The sequence below is a fragment of the Palaemon carinicauda genome, unplaced genomic scaffold (genome assembly GCF_036898095.1).
Source record: "Palaemon carinicauda isolate YSFRI2023 unplaced genomic scaffold, ASM3689809v2 scaffold1584, whole genome shotgun sequence".
Classification (NCBI taxonomy): domain Eukaryota; kingdom Metazoa; phylum Arthropoda; class Malacostraca; order Decapoda; family Palaemonidae; genus Palaemon; species Palaemon carinicauda.
Genome location: NW_027169130.1, coordinates 34,350 through 45,471, shown reverse-complemented (window position 1 = coordinate 45,471; position 11,122 = coordinate 34,350). Strand labels below are relative to the sequence as shown.

The following is an 11,122-nucleotide window of genomic DNA, read 5'->3' as shown; positions in this document are numbered from 1 at the left end:
CCAAGACCAGAGAACAATGGTTTGATTTTGGAGTGTCCTTCTCCTAGAAGAGCTGCTTACCGTAACTAAAGAGTCTCTTCTACCCTTACCAAGAGGAAAGTAGCCACTGGACAATTACAGTGCAGATTTTAACCCTTTGGCTGAAGAAAAAATTGTTGATGTGTGGATGTTGCATTAAGCTATTAAAGATATATCATAATTATATGTTAATATTTCTTTTTTTATTAGTACGATATTGGGCAAAGATTTGAAGATGATAGTTCGGAGAGATGGAAATGTAAGCATACTTGATTATAATGTCTCCGGGAGTTATTAAGAATGTAAATAAAGTTTAGCTTTATACAGAAGTTTGTTCCAAAGGCTTTCTTTAACGATATCAAAGTCAGTTTAAACCTTTGCCAATAAATTACAAAAAAGTTTCCTTTTTTACATTTTTTATTCAATGTAAACGTTTAAAATAATTCGCTCTACCCAAGAGCAAATGGAGTCACCGTGGATGGACTAGAAAGTTTTTAAAGACATCCAAAACTCTCTCTCTCTCTCTCTCTCTCTCTCTCTCTCTCTCTCTCTCTCTCTCATTGTGGGTGTTTTGACGTTATTTCTTCACAGCCTCTCTCTCTCTCTCTCTCTCTCTCTCTCTCTCTCTCTCTCTCTCTCTCTCTCTCATTGTGGGTCTGTTTTGACATTATTTCTTCACAGCCTCTCTCTCTCTCTCTCTCTCTCTCTCTCTCTCTCTCTCTCTCTCTCTCTCTCTCTCTCTCTCTCTCTCACTGTGGGTCTGTATTGACATTATTTCTTCACAGCCTCTCTCTCTCTCTCTCTCTCTCTCTCTCTCTCTCTCTCTCTCTCTCTCTCCTTTTTCAATGTTTATTTATTAACCTCTTTCTTGTTTCTCTATATCTCTCCTCTCAATACAAACTTCTTTCTCACCCCTGTCCTTTATGTCAGACTGATTTCTCTCTCTTTCTCTCTCTCTCTCTCTCTCTCTCTCTCTCTCTCTCTCTCTCTCTCTCCACCCCATTAATGAGTAGCAATCAAATCCAATCAGGTGATCATCAACACTCTTCCCCACTTAAGACATAGAAAATCATTAAGTTATCAACTTCATTAACCAATTAGTGGGAACAGGTGAGAGAGAGAGAGAGGGGAAGAGAGGGTAGTGGGAACAGGTGAGAGAGAGAGAGAGAGAGAGAGGGGAAGAGAGGGGAAGAAAGGGGAAAGGTGTCTTTTAAATAAAAGAAAATAAAAAAATAATTAAAGAAAGAAAAATAAAATAGAATAAAAATAAAGGGATCGAGAAATAGAATGTAAGAGTGGTTATGATGGGCAACCAGAAATAGATCATTTTACATATATGTATTGGTGTGCTACTGTCTTAAGCACACATTTGAGTATGAGTTGTTTTCAGATGTATTTAGATGGTTTATTGAACACATCTTGGTGGTTTTTTAAGTTTTATTGTATATAAACAACTGAGTTAAACATCTCCATCACTGGAGGAAGCTGTGTTGGTCCACATGACCAATTCTGGTGAAGTTTTGATAAGAACTGAACAAATTACTGATATCCCAAAAATCGTACACTTGCTTTAATTTGGATAAGTGACGGAATCGGAAGACACCTGCATCCGGTGACGTCACAAACTTTCACACGAAGAGTTAATGTGTTGACACTAAGAAAGAATGACAACTCAGCATCTTACATCCTGTACACAATTTGAGTTGACCATAGCAAATCTCACGGCCAGCTCTTCCAACCAACATGACATATTACGTCATTTGTTTTAAACATGTAATATTACTATTCTAATCATTACATATGCTCGGCCAGCTATCTCAATTTTTTTTTACAAAAATTTAACAACAAGCCGAAACATGGTTATTAGGTGTGACTGGACATACGTATCATTCATTGTCCAAAACTAGCTATATCCAACTGAGGACGAATGTCCAAACAGGCACACCAAAATTAATAACAATAGTGCATACAAAAAAAGATATTACCAAAGCAAAAAGAAAAATGCATGATAAAACCAAGATCATACATATGGTACATTGCTAGCAAATGATTACATGGTACCAAAAAACAAAACAAATTCTGACTTACAAATGATTCGGTAACTTGATAAAGAATAATTGTTACCTTTGTCAGAAACAAGATACTCAACATTCAGTGCACAAATACGAATTCCTGGTACGTACACGTACCACGGTTTCGTACATATATATATATTTATATATAGGGCTGATACATTTTATTAGATGCCCATAGATTCTGTTATATATCTTATATATTTTTCTTTTTTTTTTTTCTCTTTTCTTTTTTAACATTCCGGCTTATATATTTTTTATTAGATGCCGAGAGAAAAAATGATTTATATCCTTTTTTATTTTATTTATTTTTTAAATGTTATTTTAAATGTATTTTTAACAATGCAAATGTAGAGAATTTCTTTAATTACATATTACTAGCGTACTAATCAGCTTTTCATACAAACATCAATCCGACAAATTACTCCCTTAGCGAATGAGGTGGCCACTCATACAGCTTTGAACTGGATTAAATAGGGGGTATTGTCAGGGCTATGCAACTCATTCCTTTGTAGCTGCTTGCTGTGCCGTAACCTACGCCAAACAAGGATGTTCACGGCGATAAATATCATCACCGTGAAACACAAACTAGCCAGTATTATGGGGTGAAGAATCTCTTTGTAAGTCGGCGACAGGTGGTCCTTTTCGGTAAGTTTCATTAAGTGTTTCGCCACACTTCCTTTATAGGGGAGAGGAAGTGCGGGCGTTGTAGAGGTCCACGTGAAATTCGCGAAGTAAGCACGTTCTCTGATGATTGTCCGTAGGCCAGTCACCATGGAATTCGGGGAAGTCCCGATACAGCCATCTGCTGCGACGAAGATGTGGTTGTGGGATGTGGATCCGTCAGGGCATGATATATTGAAGCCGTCCTTGTCGTATCGTATCCACGAGCCATTATTTAGTCTGCAATTGAATTCTTTATTGTCAAAGGGATAAAGCTTATCCAGACAATTTTCACTTGTATGGAGAGAGCACCGTCTAGCACTATACCTAACTCGCATGAATCCATCAAGTTTTTACGGAATTCAAATGAGTCAGCTGTACATATTTTTCTATCCATTGCGTCTGAACAGTGAGTTAATTGATTTAAGTCTTTAATGACCGTATATGTTTCCTTGTCTGGGGAAATCAATACGTGTCCTGTCAAACTGGATATTACTGGATTTGAGTGATTCGTCATGAAAGTCGGAAATGGTGATATCCTGTAAGATTGCCAGGCATCAGAAGAATCAAAGGGAATTGTAATCCTAATCTTGTTATTATCTACGTTTACTGTAATTAGGCTGTAATAAAATTCTAACCTATGTTCGTCTAACAAAGGAACATAGCCTAGTTTATCCCTAGTGTTCTCCAGAACTAATTTTAAGTAACGTATAGGCAACAAATGGGGCGACAATACACCTTTAGTTGCTAACGTGATAGCTTCTACATAATCCTTGGATTTCTCAATGAAATGTGCAATTCTGTTATGTATGTGATCTATCTTTGAATCATAATACGTTAATGTTGCTAACAAATCCTGTACTTCCATAATTTGAACGATATTATCTGAATGTTCATTTAACAAATCCATAATTTTATTGATTGAAGCTAACTGATCCCTTAGTTCTGACATAATCAATTCATCTTTATGAGTCAAGAACTCAATTTTCTTATTTTGATTACTAATTTTAAGACGATTGGAAAGTCCTAAACCTAAACTTGCAACAGACCCAAAGATGCTTAATGCAGCATAAATGAACGGATTCCGTCTTTCTTTTTGTTCGTGTCCTACAGTCCACATCAAAAGGTCATAAGCCAAAGATCCTGTCTCTCCAGTCTTATTCTTTAAGTCATCAGATAGCATCTCTGCAATTTTTAATGTTGAGCTAAGCAAACTCTTAGTAGTCAAATGAAAATGTCTCCTATGCAACTCATCCAATGATGCAGAAAACCTTGAAATGGCGGTTCTTAAGCTAGTGACATCATTCTCTTGAAGAAAAATTGCTTGCATATGCACTTCGACAATTACGTTGGTTGATGTAATAAAAATGTCTTCTTGTCTTTCAACTATATTTCCATATTTAAAATATATATTCTTAGTCTTAGAACTCATCCCATACGAAAAAAATGTCTGAGCGAACAATATCACTCCCAACAACAAAAAATTCATCTTGGAAACCTGTAACGAGAAAAAACATATGTAATTACTCCTGTATTAAAAAGAAAACTTTTAAATTGAAATTAAAATTTTTCCTCACTTCTTTTTAATTTCTTATGTGAGACAATGGTACTATTCTCTCATCCGTGGGTTGGGCTACATTTTGAATTCTAAACCTATTGGCCGTTAATATTTCCAAAATGATAAATGGGCCTTCAAACTTAGGTGTTAGTTTATAGTTGAGCCCTTTTCTGACATTGATTTGAATATAGATGTTATCACCCACGGTATATGTTTTAGTTGGTTTCGCTATTTTATCATGATTCCTTTTCATTATGATTTGTGATTCTTCTAAATTCTTTCGAAGGATATCATATCGACTTATACTTGCATTTATACATTCTTTTAAAGGATTTGATAGATTAGTTGTAGGCGTTAATACATGGAAAGGTGTTCTAACTGGGGTACCATACAATGCTTCATGCGGTGACATTTTAATTGATATATGATATGAATGATTCAGAGTACTCAGTGCCGCCGGTATTGCAATATCCCAGTTGGGGTCTGATCCCCCTAGTGTTACCCTTAATATATTTAATATCTTCCTATTTGCTCTTTCCACTAGCCCATTCGACTCTGGGTGATATATCATGGTATTGATCTTCTTTATTTTGAGGAATTCACACAATGAGGTAAGAAAGTGATTATTAAATTCACCACCCGAGTCTGAGATTATCATGTGTGGAATTCCATGTTTACAAATGTAACACTCGTAAAACTTCCTAGCGCATTCAATCGCAGTTTTAGTTTTAAGCGCTATTAGTTCTGTATATCGAGTTAAAGCATCTATAATTACTAAGAGGTGCTTATTCCCTCTGTCTGACTCGTAAAATCCTGTTAACAAATCTAAATGTATTCTTTCAAAGGGTTGATTGGGAACAGGATAAGTTCCTAAGCTAACAGGTGTTTTCGTATGCCCTTTGTTTTCCTGACATGTGCGACAATTAGCTATGTGTCTTTTTATATCTGTAAGCATTGTATGCCAATAAAACAATGATTTGGCTTTCTGTGACATTAATGAGAACCCAGGGTGTCCATGTAATGGATTTGAATGCAACCAATTCAGGACAGTGGAAACAAGTGAGTTTGGTACTACTACCTGGTCGTTAGTTACATGTGGTGTATTGCGGGTTTTCCTTGTCACAGTCCTACACAGAATATTATCTTTGATTACATAATTCTGCTGCTTATACTTTATATATTCTTTTTCTTTATGATTGCCTTTCAAAGCATTTATAATTGTTTCTATTTTCTGATCTTTTCTTTGCTCAGTCTGTAACAATTCAGCACTCCAGCCTAAATCTTCTTGTTCAGATATTGTTTTTACAATAGGCATGGATGTTGATATATCTATTAATTCAGCTAAAGACTCCGTACAAGATGACACGGGGTTGCGTGATAATGCATCCGCAATGATATTTGCTTTCCCAGGTAAATACCCGATTCTTGCGCCAAAATCTTGAATGATTAAATGCCACCGAGTTCGTTTAGGGCTGTGATTGAAGCCTTTAAAGAACTCTGTTAGTGGTTTATGGTCAGTAAGAACCTTAACGGGATAACCGTAAATTATGAACTTAAAATGCACTAGCGAATTAACAATAGCTAGTCCTTCCTTGTCTATTACTGCATATTTACTTTCGGAAGTTCTCAATTTTCGAGAATAGAAAGCTATCGGGAAAAACTGTTTATCATATTGCTGAAGCAATACCCCTCCCACTCCTAAGTCTGAGGCGTCTGTTGCAATGAAGAATTCCTTACCGAAGTCAGGAAATTTTAAGATAGGAGAACTACACAGTTCATCTTTCAAAGTATTAAACGCCTGTTGATGTTGCTCAGACCATATGAAATCTACGCCCTTCTTCGTAAGATCAGTTAAAGGAGCGGCTATTATTGAATAGTTGCGTATAAAACGCCTGTAATATCCACTACAACCCAGAAATTGCTGTATTCCCTTGACATTAGTAGGTATGGGAAAATTACGTATAGCCGACACCTTATCATGGACTACTTTAAGACCTTGGCTTGACACCATGAAACCCAAATATACTAATTCTGTTTTGAAAAATTCACACTTACTAATCTTTACCCTTAAGTTATGTTGTCTTAATCTCTGTAGTACTAGTTCTAACTTACGTAGATGTTCTTCTAAGGTGTTGGAAAAGATTACAAGATCATCCATATAGGCATGCAATATATCCCCTAACAAGTCTCCAAACACTATGTTAATCATTCTTGTAAATGTTATAGGAGCACAACGTAAACCAAAAGGCATCCGTAAAAATTCATAATGTCCCCTGGCTGTGCTGAAGGCTGTGTATGGGATACTATCTTCTTCTAATGATATCTGGTGAAAGCCTTTAAGTAAGTCCAAACTGGTAAAATATTTATTCTGACCTAACAAAGACAAAATATCGTCAGTACATGGCACTGGGAATCGATCAGGGATCGTTTCCTCGTTTAGACGACGAAAGTCGACACAGATACGCCATGTTCGATCTTTTTTCGGTACAACTATTAAAGGAAAATTATAAGGGCTATTTGATTTTCTAATGACTCCTTCCTCTAACATTTTACCTACTTCATCATTTATTTCATTCTGGAATTTCATAGGGAGTCTGTACGAGGGTACATATATAATTTTCTGTTTGTCTTTTAACCTTATTTGATGCTCGATCACATCTGTTTTCCCTAAGGATCCATCCGTAGTGGAAAAGACATCTGTATATTTATTTAAAAGTTCAAAAATTTTCTGCTGAATTTCTTCGTCTTGAATGTCCTTACTGATTTTATTTTTAATAGATCGTAAAAGGGATTCATCCGCAACTGATTGAGAGTGATTGATTTCAGCAACGGTAAGAATACGATGTTTATAAACTTCTACATCCAAGATATGTTGATTTTTGTGAATTACTAAAGTGTTATTTAAATGATTACAGACTTCGATATTACATTGCTGATGTGAGCCTACTGCATAAATAGCTTGTGTGACAGACAATCCGTTGGTTTTCAAAGTATCGGAAAGGATTAATATTTCAGATCCCGGTAGTGTTTTCTTTATTTGCACTATTAAATTCGAAGGTATGTTTGGTTCGATATATTGCGTGCAAGATGATATTACGGGTGAACGAGAATTCTGCTGGGTCGCGTGTATTATTTCTTTATTAGTGAGACAAGTTATTGGTTCTTCAACGTACGTTACGGTTACATTTGTCGTCTCCTTATTATCCAAAACAGACTTTAAAGCATTAGAAGACTTATAGAATTTCCCTTTGATATACACGCCGTGCTTTGCAGGAGCTAAGATAATGTTTTGATTTCCCATAGATGGGTATCCTATAATTACAGCTGGATACATATTAATGTTTTTCACAACAACAAATGTATCGGCAAACGTGCGATTACCGACTCTGAACTGAATATGAGTTATGCCTATGACGTTTAATTCATTATTTCCTATACCTGAAAGTCTGATTCCTGATTTTTCAATCGGAAAGTTCGAAAACAACAAATGATGCGTCTTCAAATCCATAATATTACGTGGACTACCAGAGTCAAAAAATAACGTAAAGGATTTGTGTTCTAAATTTACAGCATATAAGGTTGGCCGTAACTCATTTTGGCTTATTATTGTATGAATTCGTTGCAAATCTACGGGAGCATGCACTGTTTTACTTAATTCGGCCGTGTGTTTCATAGGAAAATCTATTGTCTCACATTTATCTGATAAAACATTAAATTGATTATTCAATACTATTGATGTTGACATAAATGACCTTGACCCAACATCACTCTCTTCCCCTCTAGAGTTAACTATGTGGTATTTGCTTTGTTCTGCACATTCTGAAAATTAGGCTGACTTTGCGAGGTCTGGTTTGACGGCCCAGGCTCAGCGATATTTGAAGAAGTGTTTGTTTGTTTCGGACTCTGAACTGCATTGACATTTTGTTGTTTCTTCTTATTGTTAAAATGAGGATTTTTCTTTTTATTTCCATATGGAACTGACTGTGGAATTGACTGTGTATTTCTAGGATATTGTTGTGTCTTACGCGCGTAACATTGACTATAAGAATGTGATCCTGTGTTGTGAACTGAACAAAATTTCGTTCTACAGTCTGCGCTTATGTGACCTTGACGTTTGCAGTTGTAACACGTCACTCCCGCTACTGGATTATTAATTACGTTCACTGTTTGTGGTTTTGTTTCATTCTTAGCAAAAACTTGAGTTAACACGGGATCGAGATCTGGACACTTGGACATGTGCTTCTTTATCTGTTTATAGACATCCAATTCCGTACTTGCAGGCATTAACTTCTTATCAAAGCACCGCACTAAAGCTTCAGGCAACATAAGTGTCATGCAAGTTAAATACATTAATCGTAAAAAATCTTTCACGGAGATATTATCGTTAGTAACCCAAGTGGAATTACCTAAAATGTCCTGATATTCGTTAAGCCTATCAGCTATGAGAGCTGCTCTCTCAACAACATTAAGCCGATTCATAGTGGCTTGATTAAGTGTATTTCGTAACGTTAACACCACATCCAAAGCTTCTTCACCCCCATAGATCGCGCGTAACCTAACTTTGAAATCATCCCAAGTAACTGCTTCCTGAAATGAAACACCTCTTAAATACGCACTCGCATCCCCCTTAGAAAAATCTATAAAACTTTTAGCTTCTTGTAATTGTACAAAAGGATCTACGATTTGTTTGGCATTTAAATGGGCATCAACGGATGAAATCCATGACTCCACATTTTGTGGCAAGAACCCGTTGACACGGCCTTGAAAAGGAAGGATTGCTGACCTGGCATTTACAAGCGTCACAATTGGAGGAGGATTAGCCTGGCCTACACCACTAGGTCCAGGGGTAGGGCTGACAGGAGGAGCCATGACTGCTGTATTCTTTTTTTTTCTATCTCTTTGACCCCTTTCAATCCTATCAATATATCTATATGAGTACAGACGCCCACTGCGTAAACGCATATGTATAATAAAATTCCCCCAACAATGTTACTAATCCCAATACATTTCCCCCCAAGAGTTTATGAAAGAAAAAGGAATTAGCACAAAGAAAGAAAAATTCTAAATGAGAATTAGCACTAAGAAAGAAAAATTCTAAATGAGAATTCGGAGTTTCTTATAACAAAGTTTAGGAATTCACTCACCCCAGTAATATTTGACTAACGACTTGTGACAACTACACTTCACTGCACAAACTGAAATGAATACAAAATCTTTGTACTTAGCTTTATATGTAGTCGAGTCGTCTCTCTCTCTCTCTCTCTTGATGTTTTGTTAGCGATGTCTCGTTCTAGTTTCTTGTAGAATGTAGGTCTTCCTGGATATGTTTTGCAATAGTTGAATGCCAGTCCTTGGGTTTCCTAGGATGTTGATTGAAGATTCTATTTGTATACTAACATATGTTGGTGTTAGCATTTTCGTTGGACTCAGTCAAAATTGTAGATATTTGTAGATAGTTCTGAGTTCTTGAAGATCTTTATCAGGTATTACAGCTTTTATGTTGAAGTCTTGAAGATATATCTCTGGTTTTACAGCTATTTATTTTTGAAGTCTTGAAGATATTTCTCTAATTCTTAGAGTATAACCGCTGTCTTTGAGTTTAAGCGCTGCCACCATTTATTGGTGTGCTACTGTCTTAAGCACACATTTGAGTATGAGTTGTTTTCAGATGTATTTAGATGGTTTATTGAACACATCTTGGTGGTTTTTTAAGTTTTATTGTATATAAACAACTGAGTTAAACATCTCCATCACTGGAGGAAGCTGTGTTGGTCCACATGACCAATTCTGGTGAAGTTTTGATAAGAACTGAACAAATTACTGATATCCCAAAAATCGTACACTTGCTTTAATTTGGATAAGTGACGGAATCGGAAGACACCTGCATCCGGTGACGTCACAAACTTTCACACGAAGAGTTAATGTGTTGACACTAAGAAAGAATGACAACTCAGCATCTTACATCCTGTACACAATTTGAGTTGACCATAGCAAATCTCACGGCCAGCTCTTCCAACCAACATGACATATTACGTCATTTGTTTTAAACATGTAATATTACTATTCTAATCATTACATATGTTATTAAGTTTTCTCGTGATATTGTAAGAGCAATAGATAGAAAGATTGATTAATAGGTAGATAGATAGATAATAGGACAGTGAATTCCCTCACACAATCAAACCCATGTATACATATATACATACACATATATGCAAATATATATATATATATATATATATATATATATATATATATATATATATATAAATATATATATATATATATATATATATATATATATATATATATATATATATATATATATATATAGTATAAACTATACATGATCATATAATCTTATCTATCTATGTATCTATATATATATATATATATATATATATATATATATATATATATATATATATATATATATATATATATATATATATATATATATGTGTGTGTGTGTGTGCTCAGGATAGAGATGACTGACGAAATCTAACCGAGGCCCTTTGCGTCATTAGGGGTAATAGGATATATATATATATATATATATATATATATATATATATATATATATATATATATATATATATATATATGAGAGAGGGAGAGAGAGAGAGAGAGAGAGAGAGAGAGAGAGAGAGAGAGAGAGAGAGAGAGAGAGAGAGAGAGAGAGAGTTAGTTAGACATTTGGATAGCCAAAAAAACAACACTAATTTTTCCTCAAATTACGCGTCCATCCGGCTAATCTGTAATCACATTATGCTTATTGCCAGAGCGACCCGGAATTACATTACAGTGATTA

General features: G+C 35.4%; 1 long non-coding RNA gene across 1 annotated transcript; it reads right to left on the bottom strand.

Moving 5' to 3' along the window:
- Nucleotides 1–1,441: 1,441 nt before the first annotated feature.
- On the bottom strand, nucleotides 1,442–10,368 carry LOC137635667 (uncharacterized). Its single transcript, XR_011042755.1, has 2 exons — nucleotides 9,456–10,368; nucleotides 1,442–2,993 (listed from the first exon to the last, which is right to left on the bottom strand). It is a non-coding gene; the product is annotated as an uncharacterized lncRNA (long non-coding RNA).
- Nucleotides 10,369–11,122: the final 754 nt, after the last annotated feature.